A 20,449-nucleotide genomic window follows, 5' to 3' on the forward strand; every position below is an offset into this window, starting at 1 on the left:
AGAGCTGGAATAACCTCTCTTTTATGTGTTTTTTTTTTTCTTCCTTCTTTTTTTTCCCTCTTCCTTTTCCAGAAGGTAAGTAACTAACTGTGCTGGCAGTATTCCCCTTTCTAAATATAAAAAATATCTCTTCATTCCAGTAATATTTTACTTAAATGGCTGCCAGAGATGGCTGTATAATTGATCCTGCCTTAGAGCAGCAGAACAGAATAGATGGCCTATGGAGTTTCCTCCCGGTCTTACATTTCAATGATTCTCTAATGATAAAGGAAAAAGGCAGCACTTAATGCATTTCACTCATATCACCTCATAACTGTCCCTTCACATGACTAAATCAGGCTCGTTTTGCAATCTTGTCCTCCTGTTTACAATGGCACGTGTCAACTTAGCTATTCCAAACTTCTTCCAATAGACAAACCAAACAGGATACCGTAGCCCAAGCTCTGACTCAATACACACGAGCTGCTCTCATTAGATCAAAGGCAAAGGTAAATATAGCCGAGGCAGAAATTGCCTCCATATGTCATACGCAGCCTAACTGGTGTTTTATAAAATGATACTTACTGTCACCAGCAATCTGCAAAAACACTCCCAATTTCCCTGGGATCTTCCCCTTGACATTCTTTTCAAATGCTTTGAAAAAGGTTAGATTTGAAGAGGGCTTTTCTGCAAGCAGAAAGTCTACATTTGCTTTCCAGCAAGAGCCTGAAAACCTCAGTCCCAGTTGCATTTCATGCCTTTGGAGTTCAGAAAGAAAGTGCCCACACTTCAATTCAGATTAGTTAGGCCCATCTTGATAAAAGCAGAGGTCTGACTATGGCTCCTCACTGCTGCTTTGAGTGGGCCATGGGCTGCGTTAAAGTCAAACCATTTCCTCTCAAGTTCAGCCTCTCCCTTCAAGAATACATTATCTGCAGGATTTTTTAGCACATATTTTTTGTTGTCTTTGAAAGTGGCCAGACAAATACTTTGTATAAACTTCCTTCAGACAGCAGATAACTTCGAGCCGCTGCTTGGCCGACGCATAGTGAGAAATGAGTAATTCGTAATCTGTGATGTGCTCTCTGGTCCCCGGTGCATTGACATTCTTTGATCAGATAAATGCTATTGCTTAAAAAATAGAAAAGAAAATTAAAAAAAAAGAAAAGAAGAAAAAAAGAAGTACATGTCTTGAAGGATCAAGAAAATGAAATCAAAATGTGCTTTCACAACCAGTTAAATTTATTTACAGAAAGGCCAGGTCTCTATAAATCTTCCCCCCCCCAAATCTGTAGTGTTTATTTACAGAACGTAAAGGAAAAGGAGAACAAATGTAACCCCAAAGGGTTAACAAAATGCATTTTTGGGGGGAAGGCTCAGGTCATGCTCCTATGGAGACAACTTAGGCATTCAAACCTTTTAATGTCATTAAAATCCTCACCGATAACAGAACCTGAGCTCCTCAGCCTCCTCACACCACCCCCAGTTCAAGCACTGGGAGCTCAGCTAGCAGCAGGTTGGGAAGGACAAGACCCAAACATCTCGCTTTGGCTCTGGCACTTTCGCTTGATAAGTCCAAAACAGCCCATTCTGACAGGCCCTTTATATGCAAGCTTGAAAAATAACCTATTTAGCATTCTCCAGTTCCAGCACATGATTTCACTGGGAAACTATGCAAAAGATACTTTGGAAATAAATATGCACAAGAAATTACAACTCTGTCTGAATGACCCCCTACCTTGGAATGTCTAGAACTGTGAGAATTATAAGGTCAGGAAATATGTACAGGCCTTGTGCCTTGAAAAGTTACTATTCCTTATTAGGAATCTGCACAGACATGGAAGAGGGAGTTGTATAAACTAAAAGGAAGATTTTTTCCTGTCGCTTACATGCCTAGTCCTTGACCTATCCCATTTATAGTTTCCTTTAAGATACTATGCATTGCAAGTTCATTTGTTTCCTAGTAGTCCTCCAGCAGCAATCTGCAGATCCAGCCAATGCTTCAGACAGAGAAGGGCTATGTAAGCAGAAGCTTGAGATTTATATGCCTGTAAAATCACAGGTATTCATTTATGTCGCTGCTAACAATTTTGAGCTCCAACTCTACCATTTCCAGGTAAAAGGTATCCTTATTCTCTGTCTGAAAATTTCAAATGCAGACATATAGAACTGTTTAGTCTGTTTTACTATAAATAGGAGGTAATATGTTATTTCAAACAAAAAGTATACCATAAACTACACACTTAATTTTGACAGATTGTGCTTTCCTATATATGGCTCCGTCCTGCTGGGCTTTCATGGATCAAACTCCGATTGACTTCAACTGAGTCTCCTAACAGTGCAATTCCAAATACTGCCTTTTGTTGTATTTCACACCTTCAGGTTTTTTTCCTAATCCCTTCCCCTGCATAGAAGTACTATACTCTGCAATATCCAATTGTAGGCTTGCATAAGCCACACAAAAGCTTCTTACGAGCTGAGAAGTGCTTACAAAAAGCAGTCCTCTCCTTTGCTTTTCCTCTCCCCCCCCCCCCCCCCCCCCAACCTCACTCAAATGTCTTGATTAGTCATCCAAGTTTCAGAATTCAGGAGAGTCCCAATGCTGTAGACAACCCCAGAAATTTGCAAAAGCAAAATGGCTGCTTTCAGATCAGAGATAAACTTTCAGTTAAAAAAGTTCTCCTTTGTGTCACCCTCTGGTTTGCAGTTAAATGGCACGGAGTGTTTACTCTTCCAGTGAACAAGCCCATTATATGACTTAAAGTGTTAGCGTACACAGCACTGACATGTCCATTACACCCATGCATACTGATACCTAGATTACAGAGAAGTTCAGGTTACCCAATTAAGAACTTGAGCTGCATTTTGGAAACTGAGAAGCCGGAGGGAGGTCTGGCTGGGCTATTTCAGCTCTGATAAAGGCACTGTCTGTTTGCAGAACCTTGGTCCAATGAGTGCCAGCAGAAGGAGAGTGGGTCTGAAGAGACAGACATAAGCCCAGATGTCAGACCAAAGTGCTGGCTCATAGTTTAGCCTGTGGGAACTGAAAAAGGAGGCTGATACGTGGCTTGTCCCCTTGTCAGAGTGGAAGAGTGGGCTGGAGGACAGACATGGGTAAAATGCACCGTATGGGTCCTAGTGGCACTCAAGGCAGCTTGACAACCTGCCTCCATGCTTGCATGGGGCCTCACACTCAGGGCCAAACAGCCCACATAGCCACTGACACAAACACCAACTTACAACAACAGAAATCGAAACCCTGTTGTGTTGGAAATACAGCCCAGCCAGCACTCGCTTTCTCAAGGTCTTACAGTAAAATCAAGGCAACATCTTTCTGATTTGAGCCTACAGCTGCTTACCAGAGAACACTGGAATTCGTTAAAATAAACTTTAAGTAGCAGAAGGGTTTTTCTGAGCCTTCAATCAATCCGAAAACCCAGGTACTGGAACTGCCAGAAATGGCCAGTGACTTAAACCTGGGATACTGAAGAAAAGAAGAGTGGGGAATGAAGCTTGTGCCTTTCATGCTGCTGTTGCAAGGGGTCTGAGTCTCAGTTAGGAAGACTGATACATGAATCATCTCAGGTTAATGGCAGAATCTCCACTGACTTCAATGGGAACACAATTGAACCTTAAGCAGTTGTCAGAGGATGGCGTAGATAAAGGCAGCTCCAGCCACTTCCATTTTATTTAAAGATGTTGTTACGTGCTTTGACAGTTCAACTCTGCACATTTAAACAATCGGTTACTGCAGCCTTAGTGAAAGTGATTCTCTCTAGCAGTACAAATCTCTGGTTACCAAACATTTACTTTATGCTCTCAAAAAGATAATGTAACAACATTCGGCGTTTTCTGTTTCCAAATAAAAGGAATTCACAATATCCCCCCGTGTTATTGTTACGGACCAAACAGCTAAATTTAACTCCTTTATCTTATGCTAATCTTTCAAATAAAGTTCATTATTATATCAAGTACGTTCACGGTTAGCAATTATTGTTTAATATTAAACACCCTTTGCCAATAAAGGTCCATATATAATTGACTGTTACAACCTTGGTTACAGCTGTTCCAATAATAAAAGCTCTAATTAAAATCACATTCAGATTTCCAAGATAACCACTTCAGCCCTGCTCACACAGCAAGCAGTCTTCTAACCATCCCAGGGACCAGAGGGAGGCCACTTCTCCAAGAAAGCCCTTGATCAGCAGAAGACTGCAGGATCACTTCTGCTGTTCCTTCTGGTAACAATGAAGAAATTCATTGAAATGTTGGTGCTGTTGGGCATAATTCTAGCCACTCAGACTCTTTAGCAGCAAGAAGTCCACATGAGCTTTTGAACTATGAGACCTAGCTAAAAATCTATGCCAATTCCTTCAGCTTTCTATGATGTTTTTCATAGAATCATAGAATGGCCTGGGTTGAAAAAGACCACAATAATCATCCAGTTTCAACCTCCCTGCTATATGCAGGGTCACCAACCACCAGACCAGGCTGCCCAGAGCCACATCCAGCCTGGCCTTGAATGCCTCCAGGTATGGGGCATCCACAGCCTCCTTGGGTAACCTGTACCAGTGCATCACCACCTTCTGAGTGAAAAACTTCCTCCTAATATCTAAACTAAACCTCGTCTCAGTTTATGACCATTCCCCCTTGTCCTATCACTGTCCACCCTTATAAAAAGCTGTTCTCCCTCCTGTCTGTAGGCTCCTTTCAGTACTGGAGAGCCACAATGAGGTCTCCCTGGAGCTAAACAAGTCTCTAAGCTAAATAAGCCCAGTTCCCTCAGCCTTTCTTCATAGGAGAGGTGCTCCAGCCCTCTGATCATCTTACAGCAATAATTTTTAATTCTTTCCTAATATCAGTACAGCTAAGAATTAGTGTACATGAATTGTGAAATTTCCTCTATTTCCTCTGATATTTTCTCCCATATATCCCCCATTCAACCCAATATATTCCTGTTTACTCTTAAGGAGCTGTATGAGTCTATGCCAGTAATAGCTAAAACTACCAGCAGAGACTCACAATCCCCCCTTGCACAGCTGCCAGCCCATTGGCAGATTCCATGGGGATCTGTAAGGACTGGCATAAGCGGAGCTGAACTAGTTCTGTATTTACCATCACATCATGAAAACACTCTCAGGTATGCACTCCACACCAATTCAACTTTGCCATCAACAGTAGTATCAAGAAATCTCATGTAGTATTCTGCTCCCACTCTTCCAGTTATCTTCCACCCATAAAGTACTCAGCTTTAAGAACTGTCATTCTTATGCCAGCAGGAAGAGGCAGCTCTCACGCATAAACGAGTGGGTTCTTGCCCTGGGAATCTAACCTTACAATAAACCATTCCAATCAAATTTAGCAGAGCCAGATGTGTGAACCAGCTTATTTTCTTGACCCAGCCATCTTACCACAGCATAGTCCAATTTTCTTAATAATAACATTGCAAAGCAACAGCAATTCAACTCTTCCTTTTTTTCCTTCAAATAAAGCAGGCATGCAGGGAAATGGAAAACACTACGTGATTAAAGCGATAGAAATAAACATTCTTAAGTGAGAAAAGAAAATGAATGAAGTTCCCACCGGAAGACTACCTCATCGTCACTGTAGACTTCATCTACAGGCCAAAATTCCAGCCAGTGCCCACCAGTGTTATTTCAGCCACTTCAATGACACTATTCTAGTTCACACCCTCCCAAAAAAACCAACTCTAGCACACGAGCATACAATTATGGCTAGGCAGTCTTGACCATTGCAGGGTTTCTCTACTGTTGAGTCATTCTGAAGCACTGCAGGAGAAGATCTGCGGCACTGGAGATGCTTTATTTTCCTCTTTATCCAGCACCAGTCCTGCTCTGGCTGACTGAAGCTTTCTTTGCCCTGCATGCACCTATATTCCCCTGCCTTTGGGGGATGGATGTGGAAGGCAGTGATCCTCAGCATAAATGAGATGTTGCCTGTTTTCATGCAGACTCCTAACTTTCTGAATTGCTACACACTGGGTGTGGTGATTTAGGAAAGCCCTGCTGATATGCAGAGCTATTTTGCAATCATGCCCTTACGTTCCTCTGTTTCATTTAAGTGAATGAACGCTGCTGTGAAAAACTTTGCTTCTGAGCTTCCTAGCGTTTTACATTTCCATTCAAAATCTGCACTGAGAAAGGGGTTTGCTGTTTCCAGACAGATACAGAACATTTGTTTCTATGAGGGTAACGTACCAGGCTAAATAAAAATACGCTGCACTTCAGGGTGAAAATGAATTTTGGGTAATGCAAAGCAGTGCACTGATCTATAGAGGACCAGTAAGCCTTGGTGTGCTAGTTACATAGGACAGTATTGGGTTCGGTAGCACTCTTCTCATTGCTTCATTACAAACTGTAAGTCAGGGTCAGTGCTTCTGTCATCACCCATGATGTTCTGAAAAGTCACAAGGAAAGATGCCTCTTGGTCCTGTGACATCAAGAGGGAAACAAGTTTCATACCTGATCACTATGGTTTCCTACACGTGCCTGCAGGGAGCCTTTGACTTCTGGCCATTTCTCAGTGCCTGATAAAGCATCTTTATTCAGCTCTAGGTCAGAATCCCTTACCTGTCATAAAGACATATCCACTTCCCACCAGTCCTCATCTAAGAAGTGCACGCACACGATGTATGTTTTAATGTAATACAGGGCTTCCCTAGTTGCATCTCAGCTTCTCCTACCTGGCACCAAAGCCTGATTAAATATTAACATGGGGTGGGTCCTATTATTTCCTGGCTTCCGAGAATCCATTGGTAAATTGAGATCTAGCTGCTAAAAATTTCTGACACAACATAATTTGTATTGAACCCCCTTTCCTTGCCAGAGTGCCAGTGTTAATAAATCAGGCTGTTCACATTGAATAAATCCATTTAAATACTTATAAAATATTAAAGATGCATTTGGGAAAAGCCTCTAAGGTGATTGTTGCACCCATGCACCTCACAGTAACTAATTTATTAGAGTTTGCAAACCTGGGAAAGAAGGGAAAAGAAAAATGGTTTCATAAACCAAGAGCAGAAGCCAATTTTTCAGCTCAGATGATGAAAGAAAGCATGCATTTCTAATCAAAAAGACAGATACGCCTTTTCTCTCCCACCATTCCCTCAACAGCAAAGTGCCTTTTTATCATCAACAACACTCCATTCCTAATGTCTGCTGAGGCCTTTCTGCACCTTCTCCATACACTAGTAATGTACACACAGCATCCCTTTGAAACAAGAGCCCATTAGCCGAGGCAGACTACCTTTTCACATGGAGTCCTTCCGTTGGTAGTCATCAGCGGAGCACTAAATCATTCCAACTGGGCATGCTCACAGCATGGCAGCGGGATAAACAGATATTTAGAAACACAGACTGAAAATGGCATTTCTACCTTTCTCAAAGGGCTTTTTTTCTCTCTCTTTTTTTTTTTTTTCCTTTATTTTTAAGGAAAGGTCATAAACTACACAGGGAACATCAAGCTCTCCTCTCTTGCCCCCCTTCCCTCCTCCCTTAAACACAGATTTTTTCAACAAATCCACTTTTGCTTACACCCAGGTCATCTGTAATTTTAGACCTTCAACCACCAGCCAGTCCCCTTTAAAGATTACATAGTAAACGCGACCATAAATTTGCCCCACAATAAGAAACGAGTTGGAGCATGCCCCAAAAGAGGGATTTATGTGATTGTTTTCCTTCCAGTGGGCGTGGTGAAGGGATATAGGAACTGTCAGACAGAGCAGCGAGCAGGGTGATACTTCACAATAGCTACCTGAGTAATGCAGGAGAGATTACGCCTAAATTGAGGGCTGCCATTTGAGAAGACAATTAATTTTCGGGCTGTCGTAAAAGCTCTGTTGACAATTCTCAGCTGAGATTTTGCTTCTCAGCCAGGGTTTAAACAGCTTTGTTCAATACAGGCAGTGGTACCAGTGCCATTCTTTGGGTTAAGTCTAGGGATTTTTCCCCAAAGAAAAGCCTAATGCCTATTATCGTATTTCTTTCTTGACATGCAAGAAAGCTTTTGTGTATTTTTTTGTTAATGCTCATTTCTAGATCTTCACCTGAGACCACATCTCAGACAGCTGGTGTTTTTGGAAGTGACAGATTCAGTACCCTAATGTGACTGGGCAGATAAAACTGAAGCAGTCAAACTACAAGTGGCCTCTGATCATGTGTAGTCAGGAGCTTGCTTGTTACACTCCTTTGCTGGTCCCCTGCAAGCACCCAGGAGCACAGTGGACTATAAGAATGGAAAATCTATTGATCTCTTATGTTGCATGTGGGAAAGATGTTTTTCTGCATGCCCAAATAAATCATCCCGTTAGTGTGTAACCAATTTTACAGCAAAAAGGTGGCAGATGATGGTTTCAGGATCCCAAAAAGCAATTCTGACCCCTACCTGACAATAACGCCAGGACTGTCTTTATTATTTTTTTCCTCCAGTGACAATAGTTTCCCATCCAAGCCCGCTACAGCAACAGAATGGCATCACTACGATGTGACACATTCTCCTAGGAGGGTATCTAAAAGCAGGTGCCTAAGTGAGCCTCTGAGCAGCTCAGAGAGCCCAGGGACCAGAAACAAAGGAGCTAAACTTTGGAAAAGGTCTTCTGCCACATCTAGGCCACTATGAATCTCCAGCTCATGGTACTCAGATGGAAGTATCCCTGTTGGAAATGGCTGGCCTTGCCAATGAGTCCAATTTATTACTAGTGACAAATGCTCTGTCAGGAGGCAGCTGTTTTGGACCGCTATATGAATGTTTGTGTACTGAGACTGAAGGACGAAAGGGTTAATTATTCAAGAAACTCAGGCAGAAGGGGGAAAAAAAGTTCCAAGCTCAGGGAGGTTATCATTGCCTTTTGCGCAGGCTGGTTTTAATCACTTTCTTGTACCTCTCCCTGACTTCATTTATCAAGCCTTCACATAAAAGTTGCAAAGTGAGGTTATTCAGCGGATACCTCCATTCATCTCGGATGATTGACCAGGGTGGTTTGCAGTACAAGCTAACCTGGGTGATGGCATTCCTCCTGTTTTCGTTGCACAGCCTGCTTTCATTTTATGCTGTAATTGTGTTTTCACAAAACCATAACCAAGCAGGCTGCAGATCCCAGGTTCCAGATTTATTTACAAACACCCTGACCAGCCCCCTCAGCCTTCTGTTATCTGCTTTATGCTGCTTTGGATCTCTCCCCCAGGAGTCTGGGGTGGATTAGCTCAAGATAGGAACTAGATCCAATCTAACCAAGGGGACCTAATCAACCCGTCCTTCCTCCCCCACTCCTCCTCCTCAGAACAAACGTCCACGTCCTGCTTCCACACAGCTTTTCTTGGAAATTGGCATCTGATATTAAACACTTCTTTCTGACTTGTGTTACCTGCTGGTGTCAACCTCCAGAAGGCAACACAAAGGCTTGTAAAGCTCTGCACTAATCAACTCAGGAGACCTAAAAGAAGAGGACACCTGATCAGGGACCATCACCTCCACCAGATGGGCCATTAAGGTCAGCGAGGTAAGTTTTAGATGTCATCCCCATTCAGGGTGAGTATATGCAGATAAAGAACCGTCTTGTGCAGACCAAGTTGAAATTTTGCCTGCTGGTACAGCTTCAGAGCTGATCATGAGACAAAATGTGCAAAAAACCTTTAGCCTGCCTTTTGCAGAAGTAAAACCACGAGAGTTTGGATCCCTCTGATTAGCAAACAGCTGATTCACAAATAACATAAGTTCGGAAACCTCAGTTGGGGTAAATCAGCACATCGACTGCTCTAAGGCCATTCACACTACTTCACTTCAAAACTTGATTCTAATTTTTCATTTTCACTTCAATCTGGGAAATGCATGTTGACTGAGAGAAGCCCAATTGGTGACAGAGAAGAGCTCCTGTTGGCGCTTTCATTTGCAGTCACTTCCCAGGCAAAAACCTTTTTAGACAAAAGCAGCATTTCCATCCAAACAACCTGGACCAGTTTTGGTAGGGGAGAGGAAGGACGATGGGGGAGAATTGCCATAGAAGCCTTTGTTCTATTTAAAGCATTCCAATAAGATTTCAACCACAGAATATAGCAACAGAACTGATCACAGAGGAAAACGTAATTAAAATACCTTTCTGCATTTTGCAGCCACAAAATCGCTGGCAAATCGTTGTAATCTGGCTTTGTTGAAGCAGAGGGCATGAGTCAGTGCTCCAGGAAAGAGTTTCAGCTAAGTACTTTCCAAGTCAGTTACCTCACTCAGGGCCAACACAGAGCTTTGTATGCTTTCTGTTATAGAAAGGTGATCCATAAGTGACTTCTCTTTCTGTCCTGTCCTTCCATTGCAGAGCTGGAGTGACTCAGTCTGCCCATTCAGGTGCAACAGACAGGAAAACTGAAGCTTCAGGTTGACAGGGATTGTTGCTGCTTTTTCACCCTTACATTTTGCTTCTGCCTCTTAACAGCAGACTGTTTTTGTAGATTACAAATTAACTTTGATTGAGAACAGCAAGGAAATCCATCCAGCCTGAAGCGAGAGCCTTCAGGCAGGTCTTGGTAGGCTTTCTTTAGAAGGCTTCCCTGGATATGTAAAGACAGTTCATTACTGCTGGTTTGTATATCACTGCTGCTATCTTGCTGATAACATGTTTGTGTCCAATCTGTTTTTGTCTCACTCCCATTCTAACTAAAAGTCTGACAGAAATATTAACCAGAGAGGGATTCTCATTCATATTATCATCTCCTTCCAATTCCTTGCTTGTAAAGGTAGATCTTGGATTGCACCTATGATAAAAAATTTTCCACCATTGCTTTTGTTGGACTGAATTCCACCTTCCTGAGATTAATTATTCTTATTTTTGGTGTGTGTGTATGTCTGTCTGCACAGAAACTGAATATTAAGATTAAAAGGAGATCTTGCCTCTTTCTGATCGAAGAACTGAACACTCCCAGACCTCTCAGTGACCTTTTGGGGGATGCTTTGGGAACTTTAAAACCTTAGAAGAAGCAGAGGCTCAAGACCATGAACATTATTAACATTAGATGCTGAGAAGGTCTTTGATCGAGTGGAGTGGAATTATTTGATAACAGTCTTCACACAATACTGAATTGGAATAACTTTTGGAAGTAGATTTCCTTGTATGCCCTATAGCAGATGTCAGGGCTGACACAGACAAGTGAAAAGTTTCATTCTTTTCTAGAAATATTTATAACATGGGCATATTTCATCACAAAGCTAACGAACAGTATATTAGGGAAGATTACAAAGGTTAACATCCCACTGAGATGGTACCTTGCTGTTACAAATGTAAATTGAAACGTTATCTTCCTGAAGAGATGTGGAAAAGATTTTTGCTGTAGTGTTTGAAACAATAAATGCTGGGACAGAATGGTAATGGAGAAATGAATGGATCAAATAAAAACTTGGCAAAAGAGGAAAAAAAAGATGTTCACCTCCTTCCCCCATCCCCACCAAATTCAAAAGACACATTCTCCAGATGTAAGGAAATGAATCATTAGAGAGTAAACCTGCATTATCCATGTATTGAATCTGAGGAATGAAGCAGGATTCATTCAGGGCTGTTTTTCTTTGAGGATGGCAAAAACTATCTGATTTATGTGAGAAATTTTAAGAGAAATCTTTCCCCAAGGACTTCAGCAAGTCCCTTGTTCTAGGATAAGAATCAATCACTGCAGGCTTTGGGGTTGCCTTTCCTTTTCCTCCTTAGTGTCATTGTAAGACAAAACTTCCAGAAGATTTTCCATAAACTCCCAAGTTCTGCTGCCAGAAGTTCATCTTGACAATCAGTACAACATTTTCTGTTGCTCATTTTACCATGCTAGCCTATTTTGCATTGCTTGATACCAACAAGGAGGGGAAAAAGCCCTATTTGAACTTTACCCTGTGACACCACATCTCTTTGTACTCCAAAACTTTATAGGCCTCCCTTGCTATTGTGCCTTATTGAAAACTCATGCCTTATTTGCTGTTCATTATCTTTTCCATATTTCTACATCTTAAGGTTCCTTGTATTATACAACCTTTGTTTCTAACAACGTTTCTTCTGCAGAAGGCATGCTTTTGCATCTTTGAACTGAACGGCATAGTGCTGTTATCTGTCAGTTCTTCTAATTCTGTGTCATGAGCTGTACATCATCCAGCAGAAATGTTTGCAGAGTATATTAGTTAAGAGTCTGTAGATTTCAAATATCTGGCGTGAATGGGGGTGTGATGCAAACAGTTTTAAAGACTGCAGAAGGTGGGTTTGAGCTTTCATTTACATAGGAAATAGTGAAAAATAATAAATGGATGTGGACAACAGTCCACTCTACTTACATACGATGCTGTGCTAAAGTCACAGAGCTGCTATATTTTTAATTCACTTGCAAAGTTTCATCTGCAAATTTCATTAATATATTCCTGTAGATCCAGGATGGCTTCTCCTCAGGAGTCTCTACTTTCTGGATCATAAAGTTGTCTTCGCTGTAATTTAGGAACCTCTGCGATGATGCATGTTCAGCTGTATTTGTTACTCAACAGATGTCTGAGTAGTTAAATTCCTCCATGAGCCTTTATCAGTACTTCTATTCTGGGATTCCCAACTGGTTCAAGATGTACCTCTCCTAGTCGGCAGCAGTACCATTGCTCAAAGATCAGCTTGCACAGCATGGGCCACACTTGTTCAGCACAAGTCTCGGGTGGCAGGTTGCCCTGATCACTGCCAGTCTTACTGAATGAGTTGGCCATGCAAGCCTACAGTCAATTTCTTGTTTGCTCCTGCCCAAAGGCCAGGCAACAGGGTAGCTGGGGCTCTGCCCTGCTTTCCTAATTCTCGAGATCATTCGCTGCGGTATCTGTCACTGCTCTTCCTGTGGGGCTGCCGCCTGGGCTCGCTGCTCCTCCATAAATTCTGACAACACCTGCTGCTCTCGCTATTCCCTCATATATTACATCTACAACAGAAGCATGGAAACACGCGCTGCTCACACTTCATCTGAACAGGCACCTTCCCAACGTAAGGCGCTGATTCTAACGCTGCCTCTTGGAGGGGTTTGGTTTCAATAAAACAGGCATGATAATGAGTTAACAACACCGAAGTTGAACTTTTCTTCAGACCTACCCAGGGCTCCTCGGCTGTCCCAGCTGCTCTTTATGCATGTTGGGTCAGCTCTTGCCTTGGAGAACCACTCATGCCCACTGGTTGCAAAGAGTCAGCAGCACGCATTCAGCCTTCTGCCAATGGATGAACAGGAGACAGCAAAGTGGGAGAGTTTTAGGCACATGCTGCCAGGCTGCTCTATTCCCTTAGGCTACTTCTTTGCATTACATATTAAGGAGCTTTCCTCAGCGCTGGTCAAAGTGTAAAATAATAACCTGATTTGCAACCAGAAGTGTCGAATCTGGATCACTATGATTCAGGGAATCATAATATTAGTTATTAATGAGTACTCTGCCCACCACTGGGTATCTGTGAAAATGCTCCCAAATCCTCAGTTTAAGGAATTTCAGGCTCAGTGATATTCACCTGGAAATTTACATGTCATTCTTCCATCTAGAAATATTTGTCACCCAGAGGCCAGGAAAAAAAACAACCCAAAACAGCTGTTTTTCTGTTTTCTGAGCAATCGGAAATGAATAAGCATGGTCAAAATAAACACTCTATTTTGAGCAAGCTGAAAAGCAATTGTTCTCCTTGACTGTGAAACCGTGAGTATTAAATTTATACAGGTGTTGGAAACAGTTTGCAAAACGTTTCTTCTTAAGAAAAGGGTTCTATTTCCCACCTCCCAGCAAAGGCTTGGCTAAACTCAGCTGTAATTTCAACAAGTCTTATTCTGCACAGCAGCAATTGGGGAAGTTGTCCCTCTGGCACAGAAAGTTTTCACTGCATTATCAGCCCATTTTGCTTTGTCTGAAGCCAAAGCATTTCCCTCTCCTGCTGAACACAGGCAGGAAAGGAAGGAGGTGCAGGAGTATCATCTGAATTGCCCCATTTGCAAGAATGCAAATTTTCCTTCCCAAACAGTCAGATCACGAGGGCTCAAATGACAAAAAGCAGGAATTATTCCAGGTTGCTACTCACCATTCATAAAGGAGATAAAGTGCAACCAAAAATAATTGTTTCTTCCTTTCCAACAGCTGAATTGATCTCCTTTGTCTACACCCCTCACCAAGGTTCTGACTTTTTCTGGCTAGCTAGGAAATATAAAGTCAAACACCTGTTTACCAGACATGGAGCTACATATCTGCCATTGCCGATCCATCTGTGGAACATAAACATAACTTTCACCAGCTGCTTCTTTTAGCATGGGCTGGTAATGGGAGCCATTATAGAGCATATCAACAACATACTTTTCTAATAATCATGGGCCAGAGCATCGCGAGGCATAAGCTGGCAGAGCCTCACTGGAGGTGATAGCACAGCACCGATTCACACCACCAGAGGAGCACACCCCAGCTTGTATTCTCCACATTCTTTCCCCTTACCACCCTCATTTTCCTAGTTTCTAGTTTGTTTCTGTTTTTCCATTATACAACACTAATGAGGCAACATGTTGTGGAATAATTCCTGGGCCGGGCCCAAGCAGTAATGGATAATTGCCTTGGGTACCATACAGCCTCAATATTAATGACTTTCAGAAAACCTCAGAAGATTCAGAGGTGTGATAATGTGAAGGCTTCAGCTGCATTCGGGCCAAATGCCCCCTTCGTATAAACACGCTCACCTTTGTTGACTCTGGGAGAATTATGATGGTTTTTTTTTTGTTGTAAACGTGCTTCAGTTTATTCACAAGATCATGTCCAACCTCATCCACACTCTTTAGATTTTAGTTGAGCTTGAAATCTTGCAGTGCAAACACAAGACTCCTTTTTCTCTTGCATAAAGAATGTTACAAATACAGTGTGTTACAACTGTAATTACATTGCTGATAAATCCCCTTATCTCTCACGCTGCTCCAGGAAGCAGTAAATGAGGATGTGCTCCTGATGAGCATCGACATACCTCCTTCCCTGAGTCACGTCAGTTAGGCAGGTCAAGATCTTGATGGTGACCCAAGACAACATTCATCCTCTGCTCAGGCAGCTCATTTTCCTCCCAGTGTAAAGCTCAGACAGGCTGTGGGACTTTCTTAATTTTCAAGTCTGGACACAACCTGGGACTCAAAAAAGAAACTCCATTAGTACTGAAGGCACCCAAGTGGGATAAAGAGACACACCTTGTGAGACTTCAAATCTGAGGAAATCCATCCTTTTGAGTTCAGCCCAGAAATGGTTACCCAGAGAAAAACCCATCAGATTGTGGTGGTTTCCTTTTGATAATATTGCAACTTATGCTGAATGCTGAACTGTGATTTCCAGGACTTCCACAACTGTTAGAATCAACACTCACCTCTAATATATTCTGACTTAAAGTGCGCAACCTTGTTTAAAATGCGCTGCTAAAGCATATATTTTCATGTATCGTTATGTCTAAACGCAAGATAACCAGGCTGAAAATCAAATTATCTCTGTTAAGGTGAATATTACAATATGACTACTTCCTGCTGTGCCTCAAATGAATCTTGTAAATACAATCAAATCTCTCTCTCCCTCTCACACACAGAGAGAGACACACGCACGTCCTTGCACAAGAAAAGAGATTCCTCACCTTCTGCCACCGTATTGTCACAGCAGCTCATGTTTATTGTGAATGACATCTTCAGCTACAACTCAGCATGAGCTCCAGCATGCTGGAGCTGAACATCCTACCAGGAAAAACATCAGCAGTGACATTAAAATTGTTTCATGAATAATGAAAAAATAAATATCACATTAACCACAGGTACACAGAATGCTTTGTTTAACTAAAAGAGTTTGCAGAGGAATCCCAGGTCTCTGAGGGTAGATACTCTTTTATTAACTGCAGGTACAGAACTTATTTAGATGGAGTTGTTTTCATTATATTGCTAATTCTCTCAATTACACAAATGAGAGAACACGTGACCAGCACTATTAGTACAGCACAGGCTTCTCTTTCACAAAACTCTGAACTGCCAGAAAATCACAAAGCAACAAACCCTCAGCAACTGCAGCTATCAGCCTCTCAGCATCTCCCATTCTGATTATGGAGGTTTAAATATGTCTCCCAAGCCCAAATTTGTGCAACAACAGTTTTAATCGTTTATGGGGGCAAAAAGGCTTCAGAGAACGTAATGCAATTATGTAAGTGTATAAAGCAAAAGAGAATTCAATTGTCTCAATGCCATACAAGGCGAGGTTATTATAGGATCCTAGCAAAAGATGCATAAAGCACAACTGCACTGGATCCAGAGTTTCCCTGGCAGCATCAGTGTGTGTTCCTGCCAACTGTTAGAAGTTCAGAATCACTAATTTGAGGGAGAAGAAACAAGCTTCATTTGAATTACAGGGTTACAGTGACCAGAGATTTATATAAAAGTTATTTGTAGTGCAAATGCTATATTTTGCCCTATTAAGGACAGAGCAAATGCATTTTTTTTACTGAGCATTAATGTGTCAAGCAGAAGTGAAATCTTACAGTGATTTCAGACTTCGGGCTAGACTGAAACTTAGGATCTTAAAATGCAAGGGTTTCTAATGGAAGGCAAATAGACTTGCTGCAGGAATTGGAAAACAGCCTTGCTACCGTCCCTTAAAACAAATAAAGAGAGCTGTTATTCCCCACTCCTTTCCAAATTTCATCCACATCCATAGCAAGAATGTTCAGAAATGTTCCAAAGTGCCAAGAAGCATGAAAATAATTCCAAACACATTGCCGATATCCTACTGACTATTGCTTATGGACTTATTAGCATGGAAATACTCTCAGTAGAACCTTCTGAACAGCAATTGGAAATAATCAGCTTCATTAATAGTGCAGCTAGTAAATACGGGCTTAATATTAGCGATACAAAAGACCCACCTTCTCTCTCCAGGAGTGTGAAGAGATTTGCCTCCTAGCTTTCACTGAGCCAGGCACAAAAATGGGGTCTTTCCCACAAGTCTTCCCCTTTTTATAGAGAGTAGTTCACTTTATGACGTCTTTCTGGTGAGTTCAAGTTGCCTGTACTTCCTATTCATGCAGGAATGCTCATTTCCTGTCTAAAAACACATGGCACTCATTCTTATTTGTTGAACAACACTCTAAAAGGCATAACAAAAAAGACCAGTAAACAGGAATGTTACACCCTGTTTGTATCTACACGCAAAGCCTCTGCTCATTCTTTGCCTTTAAACAGGACAGAAAATTAGGAACTTTTTCCTTTCTTTTTGACATGAGTCAGCGCTTGCAGCAAAATAAGAAAGGACATATGTCTACAATCTGTATCTCACCAGGCTCCTGCTATTGTCAGGTGGGCTTAGCCAGGTGCTTCAGAGTTCCTCCTTCCTACCAGCAAAGCCAAATTGTGAACTAAGAGTAGGTCACCACGTATATCCGACACTTAGAGAGACATGCACCTCAATATGTAGTCAAAAAGAGTTAAAAGTAAGCAAAGGTAAAGTAAAGCAAGTAAAGCCCATGTATTCCCGGGGAAGAATGCACCAGTCAATAGCGATGCAAGCTGTGTTTCTATCTATTATACAGGAAAGGTGAAAGTATTCTACTAGGTCACTTAGTTACTTCAACCAGATGGAATCCAAAATGTTCAGAAAATTAAAAACCCATTTATTCCTCCAAAGTTGCATTCCATCTGTTTGCAGACATTTATGGAATCTTTTTGCATACAGGATATGGCAATCACTGGTGCCTTGGAAATATTTCTTCCCCATGCAGCTCACAGAAAGCCTGGCTGGCTATAGACAGCATTGCAGCAAGCCTTCTTTTTTTCTTTTCAGGTGCTCTTACTTCTTTTCAAGATATAGGAAACTTTTGTTTCAAACAGAAGAATCATAAAACCCAGCCTATCACTGCCTGCAAAAATGCAGCAGGAACTTTTAATCTTCAAAAAAAACAAAATACAAATAAAACCAAACTATTCCCTATTCTTTCCACCTTGAAAATTTTAACTTTCCTGCCAGTCTGTTTCTCATTTTCAGCTTGTGGAGACAATAAGAATGATTCAGATGCTATGAAGGAATGCAGCTTGGCATGTAGCGATCTCCGCCCTGAAGATAAAAGTGACAAAATTACCCCAGAAGTTATTAGCTCGAGGCTCCATCAATCATTCCTTAAGAAATATTTCATTTCATTCAACTACATATTGTGCCTAAACCTAACTGGGGTACGGTCCCCTTCCTCCTATCACTGTTCTCAGCATCTTCAGCTTCACCAGATGGAAGTGTACCATCTGGCACGCAGGCTGAATTTTCTGTGTATGACACAAACATTCACATTCCCTCTGCTTCCTCAGGACTTTCCTTTGCAGTCAGTGGGGCTCGGCCAACAGGTCAGCATCACTGAGCCTTACTCTGGTTGGTGCTGAGAATATTTTATCCCCTGATGAGGTTGAGCCTTAATGTAAGTACATATCTCTACTCTCAGCTAGCTTATAATTCCATTTCTCTTCTGATTATCCACATCTCAAGTTAAATCTCTCCCACCTTCTCTGCTGGAAGGAGCCACCAAGCTGAAAGAAATCCAGCAGATAACACCCAAAATGCACCAGGTTTGGTTGCCTTATAGAGTCCTCCAGTGCTACATCAGCAGTCCTTGCACCCTAAGCACCCCTCATTGCTTCACCCAGATTGCCAGAGCACATGGCCCTGGGGGTGTATACATTTTCCATTACCAATGCCTGCATTTTATTCATCTCCCTGACATCATCTGTGTAAGTGGCAGGTGACTGGCAGATAGAAATGAGGAAGCACTCACAAATCCCAATCCAGCGCATCAAATAGCAGAGAAGTTGCTTCTAAGCATAAGACTGCATTTAAAAAGCAGCACTGAAGAGGGCATTCAGAAATGGTGGGCGCTTTGTTTTTGTCTTTGGATTTTATTTTGAACGTCAGGTCACGTCTTTGAATATCTTTTCTGCAAATCCAAAGGCAGGAAGAAAAATGGAAGCTGATACTCGTACTCAGTCTCATGTTGCCCAAAAATGACACTTAAACGCATACAAACTACAATACGTTCACTGAGAATCATTCTAGTGATACCAAGCCCTGCTATAACAAGTACTTTGCATCACTCCAGATGTGAAATGCATGAGTTTTGCCTTTGAGGTTGAGGAACGTGTGCTCACAGACTGTATTCAGTCAGCAGCAGAACCAGAGGGTAGATTTCCTCCTATTCTGGACAACTGTCCTCTTTCAGCCACTGGGAAAGCTAATGCTGAGTAAGCTTGCTGCCCACAATAGACAAAATGCAAGGGAAAATGCAGCAAAATCAGGAATAAAAACTGAACTGGTGCAAGATGGGCTGCTGTTGAGCAGGATGCAGCCATCCACGGGGCAGGCATGCATCTCCGCACTCAAACAAAACACCTATTTGAAAAGAGCCCGAACTAATTGAAGGTTTCCTTGGGTTCCACAGAGGGACTCGGCCTCACACCTCTTTATCAGCTGCAGCTCCTGCCCTGATTCTCTTTAGTTTCACCCATCTCCTGCTAAGTTTAGAAGAAAAGGCAACAGCTGTGGCTACTGACAGAACAAGGTTGGCAGCTGCAAAACTGAGATGCCACATTTCAGCATATAATTTTCTTTCCACAGTGTCTCTCCCTAACTTTCCTCTTTAAGAGGCACTTAAAATCCATGTGTCTGACTCAATTATTGTTTTTGTAGCCACGGAACAGAATGTGATGCTGATGAGGGCCTACCTGTCTAGTTAGCTTCCCTTTTTGGATGCTTTCTTTCTTTGATTCATCATTGCTTGTGACATGTGTATTGTCTAAACTATGTTCAAGAACAAGTCTCTAATACATTCAATGGAAGAATGTGAAAATCAGACAACAGCCTATCGGTTGCACGCATAAATTTCTGTGCTAACTTTAAGCATTCTAGTGCTGAGAAACATCTTACAGACAAACCAGAGTTTTATTATAAATTAAGAATAACGATACTTGCAGTAAATTGAAGAATAAAATTCATTTTGCTTTCTTTGATTAGGAGAGCACCAACATCGTATAAATGCTCTGCCTTTATGAACTCTAATCTGGAGACTCTGCATTCCTCCAGCATTCAGTACATTATCAAATCATATTCAAAGTACTGTGAATTCATGCCCCAGAGGGCACGAACCCAAATTTAAAGTCATCATCATTCTGTATATTTTCTGCTCGGTTGAAGGTTTTATGATACAGGCTGAATGTCTTTTCAGGACAATCCTAAAAATAAGCTAATGCAGCGGGGACTGAATTTATTGGACGCGTACACTCACCTTCAGTTGATGTTCTCCCTAGGTCAGTTCTCATGTGATTGGCAAGGGATCGTGACAGCTTGTATCTTCCTATGAGAAACCTGTGTAGACACTGGTAATTAGAACTGCCACTCAGTCCTTCCTGACAACAGCTACTGCAGTGGCACCGAGCCTCTGAACTAGCAACTACCTCAGGAA

At 41.9% G+C, this 20,449-nt stretch overlaps 1 protein-coding gene across 3 annotated transcripts in view; it reads right to left on the reverse strand.

Moving 5' to 3' along the window:
- The window catches only part of LOC146761228 (uncharacterized), a 415,444-nt gene that overhangs the window by 24,765 nt on the left and 370,230 nt on the right, over nt 1-20,449 (reverse strand). For all 3 annotated transcript variants that reach the window (XR_014943761.1, XR_014943763.1, XR_014943762.1), the window contains 4 exons: nt 20,273-20,352; nt 16,880-17,058; nt 15,608-15,704; nt 14,963-15,113 (listed from right to left, as the gene is read on the reverse strand). The gene's annotated coding sequence lies outside the window, so the exon portion shown is untranslated. The remainder of the gene's footprint in view (nt 1-14,962; nt 15,114-15,607; nt 15,705-16,879; nt 17,059-20,272; nt 20,353-20,449) is intronic.

Source organism: Coturnix japonica, chromosome 3 (assembly GCF_054131305.1).
Source record: "Coturnix japonica strain WE chromosome 3, WE-NBRP24, whole genome shotgun sequence".
NCBI classification, from domain to species: Eukaryota; Metazoa; Chordata; class Aves; order Galliformes; family Phasianidae; genus Coturnix; species Coturnix japonica.